Source organism: Lissotriton helveticus, chromosome 6 (genome assembly GCF_964261635.1).
Source record: "Lissotriton helveticus chromosome 6, aLisHel1.1, whole genome shotgun sequence".
In the NCBI taxonomy this organism is placed as follows: Eukaryota; Metazoa; Chordata; class Amphibia; order Caudata; family Salamandridae; genus Lissotriton; species Lissotriton helveticus.
Window position 1 is genome coordinate 1,827,233,754 of NC_136067.1, and position 27,322 is coordinate 1,827,261,075.

The following is a 27,322-nucleotide window of genomic DNA, read 5'->3' on the forward strand; positions in this document are numbered from 1 at the left end:
TGTTTTTTACTGGATTAATCTTTTATAAATTGAGAAAGCCGGCCACCGTGCATCGTGCTATTTTTACCCAAAGATGTCATTAATAATAATGCAAATTACTGTATAAAATTCCATTAAAAAAGGTATAATTTCACGGTAACACCAATTACAAACCAAATAAATGAGCAATGCCTACAGATATTTAGCTAATATTCTTTATAAATAGTATCTGCTTTCTCTGGTGCAAAATGGTGTTGGTCTCAATGCACGTGATGCTAGTAGGAAAATTGAAGAAACAACCAGGCATAGGCACTGGATGTAGTGGTGCAGGGGGGAGGGGTGCTGTAACACCCCCAAGATAACTATGCTGAGGTTCAAAAGTAAATGAGCAATAAAGATGTGTTCATATCTTCTCTCATTTCATCTGTGTTCAAAGACAGAGGTCAAATGTCATGCTATGCACTCTGACAAATTGTTGCTTATTTTTATTAACATGGAGATTGATGTTTACTTTTCTTTCTCTGCTTGCAATTTAAGAGGTGTTTGTAAACAGAACCATATGCCAATCTTGCTGGGTTACAGAGAGCAAACGTTAGGCTAGAGGACCTCAATTTTTTAAAAACACACCAAAATTCTAATATATGGAAATTAACTGTATATTTAGTTGAAAAGATATCAGCAGTAAGAAAAGCACAAATGAAACACTTTTCCCCAAAAAATTCTGAGATGTGATGGCAACAAAGATTTTAATATGAGCAAAGCAAATAAAAGCACTTTCCTTGGTGATGCACAATTGTTGAAAATTCGCTGCAAACCCAATTTCCACACATTGGGCCAGATGTAGGTAAAACTTATTTACCGATTCTTAATTACCGAATTTTACCGATTCGGTAATTAAGAATCGGTAAATAAGAAGTGGGGGTATGTAGGAACATCCAGATGTTCCAGTTACCGAATCGTTAAGAATCGGTATTTACCGATTCGGTAAATACCGACCGGTAATGCTCCATTCATTCCTATGGGCTTTGAAGCCCATAGGAATGAATGGGGCATTACCGGTCGGTATTTACCGATTCGGTAAATACCGATTTTGACAAGGGTGCAGGGGGTGTCACTTTGACACCCTCTAGCACCCCCACAAAAGGTTCGGGGGCCATATGGCAGGCATACCTGCCCTAAGGGCAGGTCTGCCTGTCATATGGCACAGGTGTGCATGCACACATGTGCATGCACACCTGAATCGGTATTTTAACATCAAATACAATTTGATGGTAAAATACCGATTTTGTAGGCCTTGTGGGACTCAGAAGAGTCCCACCTACATATCAATTTTACCGATTCGGTAAATATACCGGTCGGTAAATTTACCGACCGGTATATTTACCGAATCGGTAAAATTACCGATTTTCCCTGTTTACCTGCCCCTACATATCAAATGCCAAATACCGGTCGGTAACAGCCGAATTCGGCCGTTACCGACCGGTAAAACCCTACCTACATCTGGCCCATTATCTTTTATGAGCTTTTTTATAGTTTTATTTATACAACTGCTTGCCTGTGCAAATGTAGTGGCCATTTCAATGGAATTTATGCTTTAAGTAACTCACAATGTGCTACCACATGATGCTTTAGTAATATATCTGCTAAAGTGTGCTCTGAAATGCACCACCAGCTACATACTACACCTTTACCACTCTCCTGTTGAATGTGTGTGGCTCATTTGCTACACTTGGTCTTTGTGCAATGCTTCAACTCTTTACAATCCGTGTGCCACTTTTCAGAATCCCTACAACCTCAGTGATGTGACAGTAATGGTAGCACCCCCTACTCTTAAAATTGTTCCATCACCATTGCAAACATTCATAAGTGCAGAATACCATGCGTATCCTTGGTTGGGTAAATAATTGCTTCTTATAGTGCCCAACGTTTTGACAGTTCTTTAGCTAATGGGAAGGCAGGTTCCACAATGCATGGGGTGTTTTGTGATGGCTGTAGCCCCAGGGTTCAACTATGCAATATTTGAAATGATGATGATATATGAGGCTTGGAAAATGGCACTGAATGCGTCACAATGACATATCATCTGCCTCACTTTCATGGGTTTAAGCTAGGGGTGGGTGTAACTGGTGCAAATGGGTTGATGTAACTGGTGCATTTCTCTTAAGCCTAATTACACCAAACTACCCTTAACTATGTGGAATTACATGGGATGCGTAATCCAGCATTTAGTGCTATTTTCGTCTTGCAGAATGCACTCTTGTGTCCAAAATGTGCCAGAGGATGCGAAAATAGCACTAAATGCGAAAAGACATGCACAGCAGTAACCAGCATCCACCCACCCTCTCTTAGCTAATTGTTCCAGAGCTCCTGCAGTATGATTTTGATTCCAAATTACTCTTAGGGGCATATTATCAAGAATCGGGGTTAAAATTATCGCTGCTTTAGCGGCAGGAAACTGCCGCTAAAGCAGCGATAATGGGCTTGATAATATGCCCTTGTGAATTCCCATAGAAGTCCATGTTCTGGTGTGAACATGGGCTTCTATTGGAATTCTCAATGGTATATTATCAAGCCCATTATCGTCGCTTTAGCGGCAGTTTCCTGCGGCTAAAGCGGCGATAATTTTAACGACCTTATTGATAATACACCCCTTAGTTACTCTAGCTGGTGTAATCGCAAAATGTTGGTAATGATGGAGCGAGATTCAGAAATATATTTGTTTTTGACTCGCAAAGTTAAACTTCCATAATAAAATAATCGTATTCATCAGCATGGAGTGAATTATATTAATCAACCTAGATTAAAATGCATACATGACACAAGGGACTAATACATGTGCTTATATATGTGCTTTATGTTGCATTTGCGTGTACGTGAAAAATAATAAATTAACCTTGTCTATTGTTTTTGTCAGAATTAAATGCGGCTGTTTTAATTAATTGCATGTGCTTATTTCTGTGTGCTTATGTTATGTCTTTTCGTCTTTATGTAGCACAAGTTAGAAAAAAGAATTCTGTTTGTTGCTTCATATGCTTCAGCTAGGTAACATAGACTAATGGGATAATAATTAGCAAAGGGGGTGGGTAACAGAATGAATCTCAATTCTTCCATTAATTATTTTTTTGTGTTTCCTTGAATACTAGTTCTCCATGAGTGAGGCCTTAGGCCTGAGGCCTAGCGTTTTAAAGATGGTGTTGTCGAGTCCTGTCCAGAAAGAGCAAGAGCCCTGCGTGGAAAGTTTTATCACGTTGGAATTATTTGCAAGCTCATTTGAAAATTGTACTATACGTGCTCTTGGAAGGGCTAAGCCAAGATCGGAAACCGGCAAAGATTGCCAAGCTAAGGAAGTCACAGACTGTCATTTACAAAATGTTTCTCTTTGAGGAAGCTGCGTGACTTGTGAATAAGAGACAATAGACTCTAAGAAAAGGTCGGAACTAGGCTTCGAAAAGATGATGACACCATGTGGACTGACGTCTGTCAGCCAATGAGGACACTGGATGGCAGGGAAAAAGTATTCTTTTCAGTAAGATTAGCTAGGGAAAAAGGTATACAAATTGCCCCCTTGGGCAGGAGGGCGCTTCTCGCTTTCCGAATCCTGTAAGGCGTGCCGTGCTGAAGGACTTTTTGGAGCACGTAAGGATCAATAGGGTTATTGACTATTTCTTTTAGGTTAAGTGAGTTTTAGACAGGGAAAATAGAATTTAGGTGATAAAACTGTTTATTTTACTTAAATCATGCTAATTGATTTTACTTTGAATCTTCAGTCTAATGTGCTATTCCTCGATAAAAGCTGCTAAAATTGCTAATAAAGAATTTAATAAAATGCACTTACTTGAATAAAGGTAATAAAATAAGATTTTGAAATAACAAGCTGGTCTTGTTTATTCATGGTCTTGTTACCATTAGTTGATCCATTTACCTTAGTGACTTAATTAAATGTTTTATGCGCAAAACCATGGTCATGTATATAAATGTGTAAATAGTTTGTGAATAGGTTCTGATTAATTAGGTCACATGATTCAGTTGCCCAAAATCTGTCTAGTTGGTTAATGGGCCTTGTGAGTGATTTATGATTAATGGTGAGTATCTAGTGTAGGGTAGTGTTCCTGAGACAGAATTTCTATAGGGGCGCTGGATCAATTCTCTGGTAGCAGAGTTCGGTTACTATGGTAACTGACATGTTACATGGTAGTTACATAGGAACTATGACTAAAACATGTTGAGTTTGTCAAGTTGTTAAATGTTGTCGAAAGGTTTTTTCCAGCAGTGTGAAAATTCCTAGTTGTGCCGGCATATGAGTAGTGTGACAAGTAAAGTTGCACAGTGCATTTGTTCTGTTTCAAAATAGTGGTATTGTCATATATCACTAGTGTTGTGGACGTACAGCACAAGTTTAGGGATTTTAGGTATGCTAGGTAGAATGTATAGTGAGGATTGTCTATGAAATCGTAGCTTTCGAGTATAGGGACTTGGAGCCTGTTTTAAAACTCACTGCGAAAAGAGTAATAGAATTTATCCGAGCTGGTGTGAAGGGTAAGGTAGCGTTGTCTATTCTTACTGGTGAATGTGGATTTCTATGGTTGGTTAAAGTCCTACCAAGATTTCATGTATGTATGGTTAGGGAAACTTTCCGTTTGAAAGTGCGTAAATGATTTTGTAATTCCGTTCGAGTCAAACTTTGAATTGTTACTTAATGTGCATTCAGAGGGAAACGAGTTTGTTATTACCTGTTGGAAGGGTAAAGTAGCTATACTTTATCAACGATTGAATATTCTGTGAGAATAGCGTCATCTATTTCGCGCAAAAGAATACTTGAATGATTGTATAAGCTATCACTTTATTTTAGCGAAACAGACAAATGGTTTGTTTTTTTGTCGTTATTAATTGAAATTAATTGAAAATGTTTTCTTAAAATGGCGCTGTGAAAATATTTCGTAAAGGAGGGGCGATCTCTAAGAGCGAGAGACGAGAAGCTGCAGCGGCAGTGTACGTCACAGGGTCCGCGCTGTGATTGGCTAACATACGCCACAGCTAGCGCGCTGATTGGCTCACGTGACTCAGACGAGCTGTTAGCTGATTGGCTTATCCTGATAGCAGTAATTCTATTGGTTGAGCAAGGTGGTGACGTAGCTTAACCTGATTGGCTTGTTGGTGAGTTTCGCGCACAGATTGGCTGGTTTTGCGGAACAACCAGGAAACGTTTACGATCATTTAGAATTAAGCGGATTTGATTAAAAACATGAGTTATTTCTACAAAAAAGAGGAGAAGAAGCTTACATGGCTTTAGAAATTAAAAAATATATTTACACCTGATAAGAAAATTAAAACGCGAGGTGGAAAATTACTTCATAAGTACAAAACACCTGCAGCCTATATGGAAGGTGAATATGCCTTTGGTTTGATAATTGGATGGATTATACCAAAAATGATGGTGTTTTAGCATGGCCAGAAGACGGGTCATTTAATATGAGGGTTTTGAAAAATTTGAGAGAAAAAATGATGGCTCTTGTGCCGAAGCCTAGACCTACACAATTCGAAGCTTTCGTTGAATGGGAGGATGAAATGTTTGAACTTGCACGAGAAACAGGAGGTGTGACAAAAGGTCCAAAATTAGATATTAATAGAGAAACTCATGAAGATAGAATGCGTCGATGGAGACAAGCAGACATGTGTGATGGTCTCTACCCAGTAAGAGTGATGGTTACTGAAATACCAGGTCAAAAGAATACCCAAAAGAAAAATAATATTGAAGAAAGTGAATTAGAAGATCCAATTTTAGAAGAAATTTATAGTACAAATCGGAAACAGACTCATTTTAAACCAGCTTGTACATGGTCTACCCCGATGGTTTCTACAGGAACCACTCCAAGTGCACCACCACTTAATGAAAAATCACCCAGATTTTTCCCGAATAATACGCAAACTCCTGAAAGAGTAGAAACGAGAACTAATTCTAGTACATATGGTGAAAGTAGAAATTTTCCTGAAACTCCAGTTTCGAGAAATGAGACTTCCAGAAGTCTAATGGGAACTGGAAGAGATGAGGAAACTCCAAGTGCTTCAGAATATTTACGATCAAAAGAAGAATTAATTCAACAGTTAACTAAAGGCATGGAAGCAGTAACAGTTCCGGTAACAATTGGTCCTGTTCAACCTGTATTCGATCAGGGAGAAATTAGACATCCAGGTTTAACTATTCCATTAAATGCAGAAATTCAGAAAGTGGCTGAAAAATTTTACTCAGATTTAACAGAAATACATCGAGAAAAAACAATGATGCCTGATTTAACTTTTATTCAAGGTTTATCATGCAGAACACCAATTGGTGCAGAATCTGATACTGAAACCCCAGAAAAAAGTGTTGAAAAATCAAATGTATCATCCCCAAAACTTGATATTGCTAGATTAAAAGCAGATTTGGAGGAATTAATCATTGGCACAATTGGACCTGATAATTTAAAGCATTATCAAGATGATGAATTATTATTTATTTGTAAAAGTGTACAATGGAAAACGAAAAATAAATATGAGCAGTTGGAAGAATTAGCTACTGAATTAGAAATTGACTTGAGCAAACAGAAGAATTTGGGAAAACACTACAGATTAGATTTTAACGAAAGAGACATTGAGAACTTCAATACAATGGGAAGAATTTTGCATATAAAAGATTTGATTGTGTATATAAAAAGATTGGGAGATTTAAGCAAATGGAGAGTGAAATGGACAAAGAAAAGAGAGGAAGAAAGGAGAGAAAGAGGCATTGTGGCAAATCAGTATCCAATGAGGGAAATAGCAGGAGGTGGATATGTGCATGTTCCCTGGTCAAGACAAGACATCTTGTTGTTTACAAATGATTTTCCTCGGCTGAGAGAAAAGCCTGTGGAATGGTATCGACAGGTGGATAGATTCACAAAAGTTTCAAAAGTTCTGTGGATTGATCTTGACGGATTCTTTGACATAGTTGGTCCATCAGATCTTTGGACAGAATGTAAAGTTTCTGTAAGTTGGCCAAAGGTAGAACCTGCTCGAGATACAGTAACAGGTGCTCCATCATCAGAAGTCATGGGTCTGTATGATAAGGTAATTTACTGGTTGAAAAACAAGATTCCCCTGAAAGAAGTTGATTGGGTTAAAATAGACAGAACAAATCAAGAGCCACAAGAGTCAGTACATTCATTCTATGAAAGATTACTATTGGTATTTAAACAATACAGTGGCTATGAAAAATTAAGTGAAAAGGACATGAGCCACTTCATATACAGGTTTGTTTATGGCCTAAGACCTGAAATTGGTGAGATGATTAGAAATGGAATTGTAGGTTGGCAATCACTTTCAGTTGATGATATTCTGAGAAAGGCTAAATACTGCAGTGATGAGATAGATGCCAAGCAGAAGAAGCTAAAAGAAAAGGCAATGTGGGCACAGGTGAAGGTAGCTGAACAGCAAATTGCAAATTTAAGAAAATAAAAATGTCAATATTAATCAGAGTCAGAATCAAGGAAAATTTAAAGGTAATAAACCAAAATTCAATGTTAATATTGAAGAGTTGAAACAAAAGCTCCTTTGTTTTAATTGCGGCGAAATTGGACACTGGAAGCGTGAATGTAAAAATCCGCCCAGAAATTTAAAAAATGCATCATTGAATCCACAGATGCAGAATGATGTAAATCTGCAGCAACATCTACAGCGACAATTAAATGAGCTAAATCTGCAACAACAGCTACAGCGACAGGTAGTGAATCAGCAGAGTCAGATTCCACAACCACCACTTCCAAACTGTATGAATGGTCAGAGGTACAATTCGGAAACGGGATTCTGCGGAGGTGATCAGGTAATCAGACCGCAAAGAGTGAATGTGCCAAATGTTTCTCAACAATTTTTGATGACAGAAAATGGAGGAAGTGATACTGAGGATTACTTATGACGGTGCCTGAGAGAGGGGGAAGAGTGTGTGCTTGGAGCCACTCTTGAGGTAGATCACTCAGGTCCATATATAAATGGTAAAGTGAACGATGTAGAAATCACTTTTCTTGTGGACACTGGTGCTACCCGTTCTACTGTTAGATCAGTGGAAATAGAAAACCTGCCTCTCTCTGGTGATAGTATCCAAGTAGTTGGCGTAGCTAATCAACAAATTAAAACAGATTTGACTGAGCCTGTTAAGATCAAAATTGGTAAATTCAAAGACAAGCACAGATTTGTAGTTTGTAATAGCAGTCCTGTAAACTTGTTAGGAAGGGACATTTTGTGCAAGATGAACTGCAAAATATATTGCTCACCGGAGGGTATTGAGCTTCAAACACTAGAAGAAGATGGGCTTTACAGATTAACAATGTTAATGGTTGAAGCAGAGGAAAGCAAACTATTTCCTGCATTTGATAAGAATAATCTTCCTGAAGAATTAAAAAAGACAGTTAAAGCTGAAATTTGGGATTTGACACGAAGTGAAATGGGCTTGATGAAAAATATTGACCCAGTTAAAATTATAGTGAAACAGGGAATAGATTTTCCAAACATTCCTCAATTTAAAATGAAAGCAGAAACAATTGAAGGTGTCATTCCTGTAATTGACAAATTCATAAAACAAGGTGTGTTATAAGAAATTGAAAGCAGTCCTTGTAATTCACCGATTATAGGGATCAAAAAGCCAAACGGAACTTACAGGATAGTTCAGGACTTGAGAAAGGTTAATCAGATAGTTGTTCCATGTTGCCCAGTTGTTCCAAAGCCAGCAGTGATTCTTTACCAGATTCCGCATGACGCAGAATGGTATACAGTCATTGACCTTTGCAATGCGTTCTTTACTGTTCCATTGCATCCAGATAGCCAACAAATTTTAGCGTTCAGGTTTCCAGGATCGCATCCTAGCATGGAGTCCTTCTATCTTTAATCAGTTGCTAAAGAAATCTTTGGAAAAATTAAATTTACCTGGAAAATCGATATTAGTTCAGTACATAGACGATCTCCTTGTAGCAACAAAAACACGAGATAACTCTGTTACAGATTCTATTACTCTTCTGAATCACCTGGCAGATGAGGGACATAAAGTATCTCCTGCAAAATTACAGTTTTGCAAACAAGAAGTAAAATATCTTGGTCACAGAATTGCAAAAGGAATAAGACAGGTGACAATTGAGAACATTAAAATGATTCAGGGAATGCAACCTCCAAAAAGACAGAGACAGGTCAGAAAGTTTCTAGGAATGGTTGCCTATTGTCGTCAATGGATTAGTGGATTTTCAGTAATTGCAATACCACTGCAGAGATTAACAAAAGCTGACATAAAAGACCCAATTGTTCTGACAGAAATTGAGATGAAAGCTTTTGAAAAGCTAAAGAGAAGCTTGTGTGAAGCTCCAGCTTTAGGCATGCCAGATTATGAAAAAGATTTTGAGCTATACTGCAGTGAAAGAGAAGGATGTACATTATCAGTCCTTATTCAGAGACATGGAAAACCGAGAAAGCCAATAGCATACTTCTCAGCAGTTCTTGACCCTGTTGCAAAAGCATTACCAGGCTGTTTGAAAGCAGTAGCTGCAACAAGTGTGAGCCTTGAGCAAAGTGAGGGGATCATAATGGGATTTCCTGTAACAGTCTATGTACCACATTCAGTTCAAATTCTTCTTACTAGAAGTAAAACACAGCATTTGACAAGTAACAGGCTTACCAAATATGAGAAGGTTATTTTGGGATCAGATAACGTGTCAATAGCAAGGTGTGTGAATTTAAATCCTTCTACATTATTGCCTGATGGTACTGTAACTGAAATCAGAAATGAAAATGATGTTGATCACGAGTGCTTGGACGTTTTAGAATATTGCACCAAGCCTAGGCAGGACATTAAAGATGTTCCTTTGCCTGAGTCAGATTTTGTTTACTTTGTTGATGGTTCTTGTCTGAGAACGGATGAGGGTTTTTTCTGAGAGCAGCATATTCAGTCTGCAGAGTTGCAAGTGTGGTTGAAGCATCATGTCTCGAAGGAATTCGTTCAGCTCAGGTATCAGAATTGATTGCTTTGATTCGTGCTTGTGAAAGAGCAAAAGAATTAAAAATCACCATAGTGACTGACAGTCAGTATGGATACGGTGTTGTTCATGACTATGGTCAGCTTTGGTCTCAAAGAGGTTATTTAACCTTTGCAGGAACACCAATAAGAAATGCAAAATTAATCAAGAGATTGATCAATGGCATTTAATTACCAGAGAAAATAGCTGTCGTGAAATGTGCAGCTCATAAAAAAGGTGAAAATTATATCACAAAAGGAAATGCTTATGTAGATGAAATCGCGAAATATTGCGCGAAAAACAATTTTTCAATCAATCGGGAAAAAGACAATGAACATGTTCTGAATTCACTTATGCTAACATCTGTAGTTGAGACATGGGAAGGAGTAAAGGATTTACAAGATGAGGCAAGTGATGAAGAGAAAGACTCATGGTTAAAAGCAGATTGCAGACAGCGAGAAGAAGATGGGATTTGGGTTTACAAAGATGACAGACCAGTTTTATCAAATAGCATGATTGCTGACATGGCCAGAATGTATCATGGTCAAGGACATATTGGAAGAGATTCCATGATTAGGCTATTCAGACAGACTTGGTTTAACCCAAAGTTCATAATAATTGCAGAATCTTTTTGTCAGAGATGCTTAGTTTGCCAGCAAATGAACCCAAACAGAAAAACAGTTGTAAGCATGGGAACCATAGGACGGGAGGGTGGTCCTTTCACCAAGTTGCAAATGGATTTCATTGACATGCCACCCCACAACAAGCTACGTTATGTCCTTGTGATAATCTGTTTGTTTTCAAGGTGGGTTGAAGCGTTCCCAACACGTCACAATGATTCAGTTACTGTTTCAAAATTGCTTTTAAAGGAAATCATACCGAGGTAGGGTTTTCCGGTGACTGTGGAAAGTGATCGTGGAACACATTTTGAAATCAGACTATTACAAATGGTTTGTGAAGCATTGAACATAAAACAAAAGTTGCACTGTGCCTACAGACCAGAAGCATCAGGTGTTGTTGAGCAAGTAAATGGCACAATTAAGAATAGGATTGGTAAAATGTGTCTAGCTACAGGAATGAAGTGGACAGATGCACTTACACTTGTTTTGATGTCTTTGAGAAGTACTCCTGATAAAAAGACAGGGCTAAGCCCACATGATATTGTCATGGGCAGGGTCATGAGACAAGCATTTGCACCTGTAGGGAAATTGATGAGTATAAATGATAGCATCATTTTGGAGTACTGCAGGAACCTTTCTGACGTTGTGACTTCTGTGTTCCATCAGGTGGGAACTGAAGTGATAACAAGAGACAAAGAGCAAGCACATGATCTGTTACCAGGAGACTGGGTAAGAACAAAAGTTCACCGAAGAAGAAACTGTCTAGTACCCAGGTGGCAAAAGGCAAGACAGGTGATTCTTGTCACAACAAATGCAGTGAAGTGCAAGGGTTTGAAAAAGTGGATTCACGCAAGTCACACAATTCGTGTACCACCACCTGAAAATCCTGACGAAGGTGACACTACAGCAGATTCAGATTCCGAAGAAGAACTTGAGAAAAATCCAGATCCTGAAGATCGACAGGAAAGTCGACATCTGGAAAATTCAACTGCAAATGAGGCATTGAATGGAAAAGACTTAGGAATTGTGGTAGTAGACTCTGATAATGATGAATATCTGCTAGAAAAAGAAGTGGAAAAAGAGTCTGAATAGGAAGCAATCCATAATCAGGAGAGTATTGAAAAGCAGAATAGACGCTCTGAAAGCAGTAACAGAAGTTCTGACACTCGGAAGTTAGAAGTAATTCAAGAAGAAGACGAGTTACCAAGTACCAGCTATAAGGATAATGTTCCTAACAGAGTGAAGCTGCCAAGTAAAGAAGATCCTAAAAACAGAATTGAAATTTCAGATACAGACTCAGATGAGAGTGATGAAGATATCGAAATAAGAAACTTCAGGAAAAGAGCTTGGAGAACAGAATGTAATGTGACAGAACCAAAGAAGAAATTACCAAGAAAAGGTGATAACTGGCCTAGTGAAAGTGAAGGCTTGAAATTCAAATTGGTGAACAGATCAAAAGAACAAGTAAATGAGGTGTCAAGTCAAAAAGGTGACTGTGAAAAGAAAGGTGAAGCAGGAAAGAAAATAGAAGTCATTAGTAGTAGGGCAAAAAGAGTTGTAAAACCTAACCAAAAATACAATTCCCCTGAGTGGACTTATACAATCATCCCACCTGTGGTGGAGGTGAACAGTAGTAGTCAGGAAGAGATAGATAACAATAGTGATAATGATTGAAATTCACTGTAGAATTTGAGGTTTGGTTTTTGGCATAAGGCTGAAGAAATTGTGTTAGGTGACACAAGGTCGAAGAAATTGTGTTAGCTGGATAAAATCATTGATGTAAGACGCAAGGCCGAAGAAAAGCTGTTCGAAAGTAAGATTTTGTTTAAAAAAAAAAGGGGGGTGATAGAAAAATTTGAATAATTTAGAAATTTAGAAATTTTAGACATTTTTGATTTTTGTTTTCTTTACAAGGCTCTTGTTGACAGAGGGAAGATGCCTTATACTTATACTAATACCAATTCTAGATGTTCCATTTTAAGGAGATGTTATAACATGTCTTCTATGTGTGTGATTCTAATAATCTTGCTTTGGTTCATTTTAGCTGTCATTTTCCCTTTTGGGATTGACAAGGAGACGTATAAAGCTAATATGACAAGTAAAGCTATGGCTAAATAAGATAATCATGATGCAACAAGTAAAACTAACAGAATTATTGATCACAAACCAGAGATCAATCAAGATAGATCTGTTGGTGATTTTTCTAGTAATACTTTTTCAAGACTTCTAGCTGAGTATGTTAAAGTCATGGAAGTCAAAGACTGTTATATATGTGTAAAATTGCCTGCTTCTGTTTCAGAGGGAGTGACATATAATATGCTTCCTCTTACTTATGGCATAACCTGCAGTGTGATAGCTAGTTTATTTTATCAGACTGGTCGTTTAGAATATTACTATTCGAACCATGATGAAATTTTTGCAAACGTAAAAATTGACAAAAGCTTAAATAAGCATAAACAAGCTAAAGAGATGAGGGAATTTTTTATTGTTACTAATGAGCTTACTTATGGGTATGCTTTTAAAAACAATTTAACTTGTAAGTTGAGAACTGAAGAAAAGTCTTTTTTGAATTTAGTTGAAGAGAGAAGAGCAATTTATAAGAGAAATGAAATGCTTGAGCAAACCAAATCAAAATTTTGGCAAATAGAGGATGAAAAGCTAAATGGCAAATCTTTTGAAAATGTTGCTATTCACAAAGATAAACCTGTTAGTGGTAAATTTTGCATCAGAAGAGATAAAACGTTGTTTGACAATTACTTTGTGGGTGTCAGTCAATGTGAAGACACTTATCAAATCATGGGGGGTTGGGGATTCAAAGGTGGCAAGGATCCAATTTTTCCCTGGAATTTATTTTGTATGTGGGGACAAAGCTTATTACAATCTCCCAGACCACTGGTATGGGACTTGTTTTATTGGATCCGTTTTTCCCAAAAATTTTCATGTTGACAGAAATGCAGAGGGTTCATTTGAGATTAAAAGTCATCTGAGCAGATTTAAAAGAGAAAGTTTCTCAGAAATTTTGGGAGACATCGTTGAGGCAGTAATACCTTTAGTGGGTATAACCCTGAATGCAGTTAAAATCAGAAAACTGTCCACAATTGTAGACAGGTTGTCAACTGATACAGCTAATGGTTTCCAATTAGTGGATACTGAGCTTATTGCTATAAGGTCCATGGTAATGCAGAATCGTCTTGCACTTGACATTCTGCTAGCAAAAGAGGGAGGAGTTTGTGGCATTTTACATGTCCAACACTGCTGCACCTATATCCCTGATAAGAGTTAGAGTATCGAGATGTACATCAAAAACATTTCAGAGATTCATTCAGAAATTGTACCCTTAGAAGAGGAAGATTTTTCAGAACGTTTGAGCAAAAGAATTTCAGCAATAAAAACCTGGTTTCAAGAGATAAGTAGTTCAATCTTAGGCAAAATACTGACACCTTTATTAGTTATAGTCTTTGTGATACTTTTGTTGAAGATCAGTTGCATGTTACACAAGAGAAAGAAGTACCTTAGGAAAAAGAAGAGAATTTATAAGCTTAGAAAGGAACAAGAGAAAGAGATAGAACTGGAAGAGTTTCGTATAACTCAATATGAGAGTTGCAGGCAAACAGCTGAGGCAAGACTTTAGAAATACTAATACAGTGTAAATCAAAACATGTTCATGGAATAAAATTTGCTAAATTTTTGGGTGTAGTTTGGTGATTTTGAAATCTCCAGATGAGGGAGTTGATGGAGCGAGATTCAGAAATATATTTGTTTTTGACTCGCAAAGTTAAACTTCCATAATAAAATAATCGTATTAATCAGCATGGAGTGAATTATATTAATCAACCTAGATTAAAATGCATATATGACACAAGGGACTAATACATGTGCTTATATATGTGCTTTATGTTGCATTTGCATGTACGTGAAAAATAATAAATTAACCTTGTCTATTGTTTTTGTCAGAATTAAATGCGTCTGTTTTAATTAATGGCATGTGCTTATTTCTGTGTGCTTATGTTATGTCTTTTCGTCTTTATGTGGCACAAGTTTGAAAAAAGAATCCTGTTTGTTGCTTCATATGCTTCAGCTAGGTAACATAAACTAATGGGTTAATAATTAGCAAAGGGGGTGGGTAACAGAATGAATCTCAATTCTTCCATTAATTATTCTTTTGTGTTTCCTTGAATACTAGTTCTTCATGAGTGAGGCCTAAGGCCTGAGGCCTAGCGTTTTAAAGATGGTGTTGTCGAGTCCTGTCCAGAAAGAGCAAGAGCCCTGCGTGGAAAGTTTTATCACGTTGGAATTATTTGCAAGCTCATTTGAAAATCGTATTATACGTGCTCTTGGAAGGGCTAAGCCAAGGTCGGAAACCGGCAAAGATTGCCAAGCTAAGGAAGTCACAGACTGTCATTTACAAAATGTTTCTCTTTGAGGAAGCTGCGTGACTTGTGAATAAGAGACAATAGACTTTAAGAAAAGGTCGGAACTAGGCTTCGAAAAGATGATGACACCATGTGGACTGACGTCTGTCAGCCAATGAGGACACTGGATGGCAGGGAAAAAGTATTCTTTTCAGTAAGATTAGCTAGGGAAAAAGGTATAAAAATTGCCCCCTTGGGGGAGGAGCTTCGCGCGCATCCAAGATGGCCGCATGAGCACAGGGCTCCCGAGTCCCTGCCGCCCTCCGCATATATCCTGAAATATATCCTGACTTTGACGACGGGTTCTTGAAGATGAACCTCAGCTGACACCTTAGCTGTTTTCAAAATTTAATTTGGACTTCGGGAACCGCAGATAAGCCGATCGGAGTTTTTGAGACCCGCCCTGCGGCGACACTGGGGGCTTGGCACACCAAGACGCCGGGAAGTAGTTGAACAACAACGGCCTGAGGGGCTACCCCTGCTGCCCTGAGTTGACTTTCGGTTTCGTTCTTGGGCCTCCGGCCTCATCTGATTGCGTGATTGCTTCGGGCCCCCACCGAGGTCTAGCCTAACTCTGCTTCTCTACTGTATGCCAACGGTCGTGAGTGCTTAGGTGTTGGGCTGAACGACTGCTTTCGCCTCTGTGGCCCACTTTCGTGATCTTCGGTGGTCTGGTGGTGAGCGGCCATTTTCACCAAGTCTCGCGGGCCCCTTCGGGGCTCACCATTCAAAATGACTGCCAGGCCTGACAATGAGAAGCGGAAGACCAAAACGCTTCTACGTGGGGGACCGATCCAAACCAATGTCATGGATCGCTATACCCAACCCAAGGGGTCCCCCGGTGGTACCAGTCGAGCTCTGGATGACTCCAATGACGACCCGACTGCGTCGACCGAATGGACTCTGCAGGATGTCATGGGCGCCATTGCCAACATGAAGGCTTCCATTGGTCAGCAATACGAGGCTCTCGCTCTCAAAATTGACACTGTAGCTGTTGATGTTACTTTGATCAGAGCTGATTTGTCGAAGACCAATGAAAGGGTCAAGTCTCTAGATCTGAAGACTTCTAGCCTCACGACCGATGTGTCTGATCTGCAGATGGAAGTTGTAAACCTGCGATCCTCCAATGATCTCATGGCCCATCGACTGGAGGATTTTGAAAACAGGGCCCGACGCAACAACATACGCCCTATTGGGGTCCCTGAAAATTCTGGTACTCTGGCAACGGATCTCCTTGTGGAGGACCTCGTCTTGAATCACCTCGCCCCTACAGGCCTGAGTAAATTCTTCGCCGTGGAGCATGCCCATCGAGTGCCAGGCGGCAAACCGAAGTCGGGTGCCTCTCCGAGACCTATCATCGCCAGGATCTTCAATTTCAGAGACAGAGACACTATTCTGCAGGCCTCGAGAGTGAGCGGCCCCGTAAAATTCGAGAACACGACGGTGAGTTTCTACCCGGACTTCACCCAGCTTGTTCAGAGGCAAAGGATGGGGTTTCAGGGGGTGAAGCGAAGGTTGAGAGACTTGGGCCTGAAATATGCAATGCTATTTCCAACTAGGCTGCGTGTCGAATACGAAGACCGGACTTTCTTCTTTGATCGTCCCGCCAGAGTTAGTGACTGGCTGGATACCCTTCCCAAACAGAATGACTCAACCGGGCATCCGGGTGGAGCCGAGGGTGGCGTGTCGGAACAAGAGTGACATTATGATTCCTGATTTCTGAACAATTAACATGTCATTCAGCTGGGTTTGATACTTCTTCTACTACTGTGTTCTATTGCTGTATACCCGAGGGTGGCGGGGGAAGTGGGACTCTTTCCTCCTCAGGGGTTTCTTTTTGTAGACTAGTTTAATGATAGGGCGAGAGGCACACTGCAAGTTGGGGTGGCATCTGAGTCTAACGCAGGGGTGCAGGGTGGGGGGAGTTGTAACGGTTTCTAGTTGGGGAGTGGAGGGGGGAGTTTGGGTGTTTGTGAGTGGCTTTCAAGGCAACGTATCGTTTCTCTTACTGACCTGGTCATTGTGTTCGTTATGGGGTGTATTCAGCACTTCTTTCCGGGATGGGGGGTAGTGGGTTGAAACGAATGTGTTGGAATATCAATGGATTGGGGGATAGGATCAAACCGGGTGTGGTGTTACAGTTGCTGAGGTGCCTCTCCCCTGATATTGTATTATTGCAGGAAACACATCTGGTTGGGAACACGTGCCATGCCATGAATCGGCGGGGGTATCGCCTTGCCGCACACTCTGGATTTACCTCTGGTTCTAGGGGCATGGGTATCCTCGTCAGGTCCTCCCTCCCTTTGGCAATAGATGATGTGATTCTTGACGATAAGGGGCGCTACGCTGCTCTCACTGGTAGATGGGAGGGGAGGACTGTCTCATTTGTTACTGTATATATCCCGCGGGGTCTACAGACCTCGACTTTTGCGGACCTTGGGCGTGTAGTACTGGGGCTCCCAGAGGGCCTCTTGGTGATGGGCGGAGACTTCAACTCGGTTGTCTCCGGTAACGGGGATCGCTACCCCCCCCCCCTGGGATCTTATCAAGTCTCAATCCTGGTTGAGTGGGTTCTTGGAGACTCTGGGTCTGGTAGACTGTTGGAGGTTGCTGCACCCGGATCAGGTGCAATACACCTTCCACTCTGGAGCCCATGGCAGTCTGTCTAGACTCGACTATGTTCTGATGCCGGCGGCGCAGGCCTCCTCTATCAGGGAGGTGAGGCACCGGGGCATATCCGATCACTCCCCATTGTGGCTTAGCATGGATACTACTATGAGTAATGAGGGTCGAGTCGCCCCAATAAACCCCTGGTATCTTCGCAATCCCAAGACCCGTGCCGAGTTGATGAAATCCCTCAATCATTATTTTGTTGAAAACGTGGGGTCTATGTCCTCTGCTGTATCATTATGGGAGGCTTTTAAGACTGTGATACGTGGGCAGGCATTATCTCTAATCGCTAACGCCAAGAAGAGTAAACACGAAGAGGTGGTCCATTTGGAGGCGGAGATAGCCGAGCTGGAGAGTGACTTGGAACTCGGAGTGTCCCGTGCCAAGCTTCATTCCCTCAGCCTCAAACAATTAGACTATAAGACCCTGGTTACTGATGTTGCGAAAGTCATGAGCAGAGAACAGCAGGGCAGACTGTATGATGTTGGGGATAAGGCGGGTAAATTGATTGCGTGGCTGGACAAGAAAGAAAGGGCGAGTCGTGTAGTTCCTGTGATTGAGAACCTTGACGGAGTGTGTGTGACTGACCCGGCTGATATTGTTGAGTGCTTTGTGGAGCATTTCCGAACTGTGTATGCTCCGGTCTCTTAAAGGCTGGAGGAAGACTCTCATTTGTTGCTCCGCGATATTACATTGCCATGCCTGTCTGAGGCTGACAGAGACCTAATGGACACGGCGCTTTCGGTGGATGAGATAGCTACTGCTATTCGTTCAGTGCGTTCTGGCAAGGCCATGGGTTCCAATGGTCTGCCCATTGAATTATTCAAATTGCGTCCTGACAAAATGGCTCCGTATCTTCGCGATATGTTTCTAGAGTCGCGAGACATCGGCTCCCTTCCTCGTGACCAGCGTCTTGCTACTATCGTGGTAATTCATAAGGAGGGGAAGCCACGGGATAGCTGTTCTTCTTACAGACCAATCTCGCTCCTAAATGCTGAACTGAAAATTCTTGCCAAATTATTAGCCAACCGCCTTACTAATGTTATCAGTGACTTGATCCATCCGGATCAGTCCGGTTTTATCCCACACGTAACACAGCGCTCAACCTGCGGCGCTTACACGGTGTTCTCGCGAGGGAGGCGTCTTTTCGTGAGTCGGCCATCTTGGCTTCCTTGGATGTTACGATGGCCTTCGATACGCTAGAGTGGCCTTATCTCTGGGCCGCTCTTGCGAAATTTGGTTTCGGCCCCGGGTTCATCGGCTGGGTGAAACTTTTGTATGAGGAGCCACTGGCGCAGGTGGTCGTGAATGGCCGAGTATCTGCGTCTTTTGTCCTCAGGAGGGGCACATGGCAGGGCTGCCCGTTGTCACCACTGCTTTTCGCTCTTGCCCTTGAACTGGTGGCTGCATGGTTGCGATGGGAGCCCTCGATTAAGGGGATCCAGTTGTCCCCGGACTTTGAGGATCGCGTCTCCCTCTACGCGGATGATATCTTGTTGTACCTTAAGTCCCATCGAAAATCTCTGAATGTTTTGTTTGACGTGCTTACTTCGTTTGGTAAGAACTCTGGCCTTGTGATTAACTGGGCTAAATCCTGTGTATACGTGCTCTCGGGCGGTCTCCCTCCCTTGCCTCGCAGGTTCCCTATTCAGGTCTCTCAGACGTGCTTTAAGTACCTGGGGATTTTTATATCTTTGGACCCCGTGGCCCGATATGAACGTAATCTGCTCACTCCTCTTCAGAGATTGCGACTGGATGTTGTGTGCTGGCGCGGGTTGCCTCTATCACCGCTCGGGCGCGCAGCCCTTTTTAAAATGATGTCCTTGCCGTGGTTTTTGTACGCGCTTCAGAATACGCTCAATATTATTCCGGCGAGCTATTTTCGAGAGGTCGAGAGCCTGCAGAGACGGTTAATCTGGGATGGACGTTCGCGTATCGCCCTCGCACTTCTCACACTTCCCTGGTATGACGGAGGTATAGCGCTGCCGGATATCAGGCGTTATTTTTGGGCTTCGCAGCTGAGTGCGATCAATCAAGCAACGTACGCTCCAGCTCCTAACCCGGCATTCGAGATGGATAAATATTTGCTACCGGGCGGGAACTATAAAAGGGCGCTCTATTCCAAGGTGGCGGGAAAGGATTTATCTGGGTTCACCAAGATTGCTGTACGAGTGTGGCATGATGCGAATGCGTCTGTGGGATGGAGAGATCGATTGACTCGTGCGACCCCGTTGTATGCGTCTGAAAGGTTGGGATGTCTCTGGAAAACGAAAGGGTTTGAAAAATTGGATATGATTGGTATCAGCAGCGTGGGCGATCTTTGGGTCAAGGGCAAAATCAAGACCTTTGCTGTATTAAAGACAGAATATGAATTGAATGACAGGGAATTCTTCAGGTATGCACAGATTCACCATGCTTTAAAGTCGGCTCTCCCTGCGGGTGCCGACATCCCCATGTCCTCCCCCCTGAAGATCGGGTCCTTGACGGCCATGTGCCTGACAGTACCATTTCTATTTCTTTGATATATAAGAAGTTGATCAATACCCGGGTGGATCTGCTGGTGCGTCTCAGGGAGGTTTGGACCGGCGATGGTTTGGAGCTGGACGACGAGGATTGGCAAGCTGCATTATCCTCGCCTAAAGAAGTGGCGATTCCCGTCCGTCTCCGACTCGTTCAGCTCAAAATCTTACATCGTGTATATGTCACTGGTTTGCATTTGATTTGTATGGGTTATTCCTCCGATGGGTTATGTAAGCGCGGTTGTGGGATGGTCGAACTTTCCTTCATATAATTTGGGAGTGTCCGGATGTGGTGACGTTCTGGAGTCGTGTCCATGCCGTGATGGGAGGGGTCACGAGAGTGGTGTTGTCGCCCGAAGCCAGACGCTGTCTGTTGAATGTGTGGGAGCCGAATGATTATAGCGTGGCTCAGACGCAGTGGGCGACCCTTGGGAATATGATCGCTAAGAGAGATATTGCACAGTTGTGGGACTCCCAGCGGTCGCCCACGGTATCGGTATGGAAGGAGAATATGGATTGGTGTATGTTCAGAGAGAAGACTGTGTATGTAGCGCGGGGCAAACCTAGGAAATGGAACAAAATCTGGAGCCAATGGAACGCATACCGTGGAAATATGTGTACGCCTCCATTCGTGGAGAACCCCGATGTCCACCTGATCCGACATTTCATATATCGTGTTCTTTATGTTATCCCTAATTTGTTTCCCCGCAGGCCCCCTCCCCACTCCGTGTGCTATTGATCAACTGTGTAACACCGTGCTCAGGTGTCCTCCTCTGTGAACACATGTCCATGTACACTGTCTTTTGCCTTGTATGTTGTTTTTCTTCTTTTTTAATAAAAAACTAAAAAAGAAAAAAAAAGAAAAAAAATTGCCCCCTTGGGCAAGAGGCGCTTCTTGCTTTTCTGAATCCTGTAAGGCGTGCCTTGCTGAAGGACTTTTTGGAGCACGTAAGGATCAATAGGGTTATTGACTATTTCTTTTAGGTTAAGTGAGTTTTAGACAGGGAAAATAGAATTTAGGTGATGAAAACTGTTTATTTTACTTAAATCATGCTAATTGATTTTACTTTGAATCTTCGTCTAATGTGGTATTCCTCAATAAAAGCTGCTAAAATTGCTAATAAAGAATTTAATAAAATGCACTTACTTGAATAAAGTTAATAAAATAAGATTTTGAAATAACAAGCTGGTCTTGTTTATTCATGGTCTTGTTACCAATTAGTTGATCCATTTACCTTAGTGACTTAATTAAATGTTTTATGCGCAAAACCATGGTCATGTATATAAATGTGTAAATAGTTTGTGAATAGGTTCTGATTAATTAGGTCACATGATTCAGTTGCCCAAAATCTGTCTCGTTGGTTAATGGGCCTTGTGAGTGATTTATGATTAATGGTGAGTATCTGGTGTAGGGTAGTGTTCCTGAGACAGAATTTCTATAGGGGCGCTGGATCAGTAACATCACAGGAGTAATGAGTAATTACTGAAATTAGTCCAATTACTACTCTAATATCTGAGATTATATGTCAACAATAGCACAATATTTACAACGTAAATTCTTGCGTTTTACAGTTTGCTAATCTATATGGAATGCTCGTTTAACTGTAGACTGCTGCTGGGAAGGAAATCTGTGGCTTTGTAAGGTGCATTCCAAACACTACTTTGAAGCGCTGCTGAAGCAAACAGATCGAAATTGCAGTTATTTTCGCGGGAACTCCTCCGGGCTGCCTAGTCTGTTGAGCATCAAAAAACGCCTTCCAATTTATACCAGTCTTCAAAAATAGGGACAAAAACGGATTTCCAGCTGCTTAAAACTGAGAGTCGGAACGATGACACCTTGGGGGAGGGGGTGCTTTCCAGATGCGAACGGAAGTATGAAACGAATAGCAAGAGGAGGCACCGGATAAATATTAGCACTATGACGTACAGACAATACACCGACCTCCACGTGCTAATCTAATTGTGTGACCTTACTTGCATCTCTTGTACTGCACATTCCATTCGTAACAAAGAGTGTGACAGCACACGCTGCTCTTGTCACAGACACGCACAAAACGCATTGTACTGAAATTGTAACAACTATTCGCAACCTTTAATGGCTCGAGTATTCGAGGCTGTGTAGATTGCGTAACACTGTCCAAAACACGGTGATATTTTAACCCTCTGAAAGCTTGTAAATAGAAGCTACAATTGCCTAAGATTAGCTCGAATATTGTTAAAGTCTAACTCGTCATTTCCATAGCCAGAGGTTTTGAATTCCAGGGTGAATGTTTGTAACTTTAAGGGTATATTTCAGATGCTCACCCAGTTAACTGTTTCTTATGTCTTTCCCTGAATTAACATAGGTTTAATTTCACATTGACATGAAGTAATCTGTAATTGTTACGGAAGAGAGCATAAAGTGACAGAAGCGCTATAAACTGCCCTCCTCCATGCCCCCAAGAAGGCCAATGTGAATGATGGTACCTAAGGTGTTTCGATCAATAGTCGGTATGGCAACCTTTGCGTTGCCTGCTTTCTAAATGTGCGAATGACGAAGAAGTACGCAGAAAATACTTGGCTGCCTTCTGTGAAGAATAGTCATTTGGCTGAGACAGGGAATTAGATAAATAGAGAGACAGACAGACAAACAGACAGACTGACAGACAGACAGACAGACAGACAGACAGACAAATAGATAGATAGATAGATAGATAGATAGATAGATAGATAGATAGATAGATAGATAGATAGATAGATAGATAGATAGATAGATAGATAGATAGATAGATAGATAGATAGATAGATAGATAGATAGATAGAAAGAAAGAAAGATAGATAGATAGATGGATGGATGGATGGATGGATGGATGGATGGATGGATGGATGGATGGATGGATGGATGGATGGATGGATGGATGGATGGATGGATGGATGGATGGATGGATGGATGGATGGATGGATGGATGGATGGATGGATAGATAGATAGATAGAAGGATGGATGCTTAGACAACAGACAGACCAATAGATAGATAGATAGATAGAGAGAGAGAGAGAGAGAGAGAGAGATAGATAGATAGATAGATAGATAGGTATATAGATATATAGATAGATAGATAGATCGGTAGATAGATAGATAGACAGACATACAGACAGACAGTAAGATAGATAGATGGACAACAGAAAGATAGATAGAGAAATAGGTAGATAGATAGATAGATAGACAGAAATGAAATGCAAATAGAAAAATAAATGTGTAAAATAATTAAATGCAATATTTTTTAAAATAAAAAATATGCATTTTAAAATACCTTGAAGCATTTGAATAAATATATTTAACCTATTACTATATTAAAAACAGTAGTGGTCGGCAGTAGGAGTTACTGCAGGGCGGTGACGTGGGCAGGGGGAGGGGCAGGGTGGGGGGTAGTAATGTATGGATTACGGAGTTTTACAGGTAAGTAAACATTTAAATAAATACAACGAATTTTATTGCACGCACTGCATCACCAAATGTGAGTAAAACTCTGTAATCCATACATTACTACCCCCCACCCTGCCCCTCCCCCTGCCCACGTCACCGCCCTGCAGTAACTCCTACTGCTGACCGCTACTGATTAAAATACAACGCTAAAGTATTTGAATGTATAATTAATGTAACTAAAAATTGTATATGTAGCAGCCTAAAAAATTAACAAAAGTGTTCTATTTAATTAAACCAGTGGTTCTTAATCTTTTGACTTTTGAGGGCCACCCATCGAATCAATACTTGATTCTGGGGGCCCACACAGAGTCTTTTTTGGAGGCAGAGGTTCCCTGGCCTAAGCAATTTCTGTGATTTGAAGCACAAAACAATACACACAAATAACGAAACAAGAACACTCTAAACAAATTAAAAAATATTGAAACATTCTGTTGAATTCACAATTAAAAATAGAAAGCAGAGGAGCTTAGTGCGCACCCAAGATGGTCGCGTGAGCTTAGGGCTCCCGGACCTTCGCCACCTCCACCGACTATCCTGAACTCTATCCTGACTTGGACGACGGGTTATTACTGGCACGGCCCTGCTGATCGTTTATCCGTTTTCGGACTTTGATTTGGACATCGGGAGCTGGAGATATGGCCTTTTGAACTTTTTCGGCCTGCTCCATGGTGCTGCCCCCGGGCTTGTCTCTCTGCCAGCCGGGCAGTAATTGAACAACAACGGATCACGCGAGCCTCCTTTGCCCGGCTGTCTCCTTTCAGTTTTGTTTCAGGCGCCTAGTCCTACTTGACTTTGTTTCAATCGCCCTGGCCTGCTGCTTTTTACCTCACCGCTGTTCACCGACCGGTGCCTCGGCCCACTGTCACTTATCACTTGGGGACTGGTTTACCTCTTCATTTCTATATTGCTGCGGGCGTATCGATTTTAGTCATTTTTACGAGGTCTAGGACTACCCTTCGGGGCGCAAGAACTAAGATGGCCGCCAAGCCTGAGGGGGAGAAACGCAAGACCAGACCGGCAACGAGAGGGGGCTCCGTGCAATCAAATGTCATGGACAGATACACCCTCGTCAAGGGCTCTACGGGTGGACCAGCTAAATCCCCGGCCACGGTGGGGGAAGACTCCCCGCTGGATGAAGAGCTGTCGTTGAGGGACGTCATGGGCGCCATTGCCAGGATGAAGGCCACACTGGGTCAACAGTATGAGGCCCTGGCCCACAAGTTGGATACGGTTGCGGTCGATGTTACCTTGATCAGGGCCGACCTTGCGAAAACTAATGAGAAGGTCAAATCCCTCGATCTAAAGACATCAAGTCTTGTTACTGACGCCTCCGATTTACAGGCAGAGGTTGGTAACTTGCGAGCCGCCCGTGACTATCTCACTCGCCGCCTGGACGACTTTGAGGGCCGTGCACGACGAAACAACGTCCGTCTGGTTGGTGTCCCGGAAACTTCGGAGGCTTCCTCGGTGGACCTGCTGGTGGAGGATTTGGTCCTGAATCATCTTGCACCCAAGGGCCTCAGCAAGTTTTTTGCTGTTGAACGTGCCCACAGGATCCCGGGTGGTCTGCCTAAGCTGGGCGCCGCTCCGCGACCCATCATTGCTCGGATTTTTAATTTTCGGGACAGGGACGCAATCCTGCAAGCGTCGCGCCTCTCAGGTCCTACGGCTTATGAGAACACTGCAGTCAGCTTCTACCCGGACTTTACCCAGCAGGTTCAGAAACAGCGACTAGGATTCCAGGGGGTGAAAAAGAGACTGAGGACTAGAGACATGAAATAAGCCATGCTTTTCCCGGCCCGGCTACGTGTGGTGTACAACGAGCAAACTTTTTTCTTTGATCATCCAGGGGCGGCAAGTGACTGACTGGACTCATTGCCCCCTGGCCCGGATCGTTCTGAACACTCTGGACGCTCCGGTGGTGCGGAGTGAGGCCCGGTGGAGCAGGAATAAGGGGCTGAATCGGCTCCCGGTCCATCGTCTTGACTTTTGGCTGTGGTTTGGTGCTATGCCACTATTGCTTGCTATCATGCTGTCTTCTTGGGGTGTGGGCGGGGGGATGGGCGAGTCTCCCTCCTCTGGGGTTCTTTTTGTAGAATAGTTGTATGTTAGGGCGACAGGCACACTGCAAGTTGGGGTGGCTTTTGAGTCTTACGCAGGGGTGCGGGGTGGGGGTATGATGTATGAGGTTGATTAGGGGTTGGGGGGTTGCAGTTTTTGTTTCATTGTTTTCTTCAAGGCGTATTGTTGATGATCTCCTGTCGTATAGTGTCGTACAAGGTGTGGGGTGGGGACGGGGTTGACCTTTGGGATGGGGGTTAGGGGACTTGAGGTACTGTGTTGGAACGTGAACGGGTTGGGAGATAGGATTAAACGGGGCGTGATGTTGCAGCTCTTGAGACGGTTGTCCCCTGATGTGGTCCTGCTTCAGGAGACTCATTTGCTTGGCAATACGTGCCACGCAATGAATAGGCGTGGCTATCATCTCGTCGCGCACTCGGGTTTCATTTCTGGCTCCAGGGGGGTGGGCATTCTGGTTCGGAACTCCCTCCCTCTTGCTGTTGATGACGTCATCCTTGATGACAGGGGACGCTACGCTGCCATTGTGGGGCGCTGGGAGGGACGGGTTGTCACTTTGCTCTCTGTCTACGTGCCCCCGGGTCTCCAGACTGCCACTTATGCTGATCTGGGACGAGTGATTTTGGGATTCCCTGAGGGTCTGCTTGAAGTGGGTGGGGATTTTAACTCTGTAGTGTCGGGTATGTGTGATCGCTACCCCCCCCCCGAGACATTGCGAAGTCACAGTCCTGGTTGGGGGATTTCCTGGAGGCTCTGGGGCTCACCGACTGCTGGCGCCTGCTTCATCCTGGGCAACTGCAGTATACCTTTCACTCTGGTGCCCATGGCAGTCTTTCGAGATTAGATTATGTACTTATGCCCTCCTCCCAGGCCTCCTCCATACAGGAGGTGAAACATCTTGCTAGGGGTATCTCGGATCATTCCCCTCTGTGGTTGGTCGTGGACGCTCATTTGGGGTCAGAGGGTAGGGTGGCCCCGATCCACTCCTGGTATCTCCGAGACCCCAAGGTTCGGGCGGAACTAATTAAAGCGAATGACCACTACTTTGCCGAAAATGTGGGTTCTGTGTCCACCTCTGTCACGTTGTGGGAAGCGTACAAGACTGTTATTCGGGGCCAGGCTCTCTCCATGATTGGCAATGTCAAGAGAAGTAGGCGGGAGGAGGTTGTTCGTGTTGAAAATGACATCACCGTTCTTGAGGGGGAGTTGGAAACCGAGGTCACCCCGGAGAGGCTGCACCTTTTGGGTCTGAAACAACTTGAGTATAGAGCTCTGGTGACTGCTGCTGCAAGGGAGATGAGCAGGGAGCAACAGGGACGACTGTATGATGTGGGGGATAAGGCGGGGAAATTGCTTGCCTGGCTGGATAAGAGGGAACGTGCGAGTCGGGTTGTCCCTGTGATTGTTGATGTGAATGACGTGCGTATCACCGACCCTGCTGATATTGTTGCATGTTTCGCTGACCACTTTCGGGGAGTGTATTCCCCCGTTTCTGATAGGCCGGAACAGGACTCCCACTTGCTCCTGCGGGATATTTCGCTGCCACGTTTGTCTGACCCTGACAGGGACCTT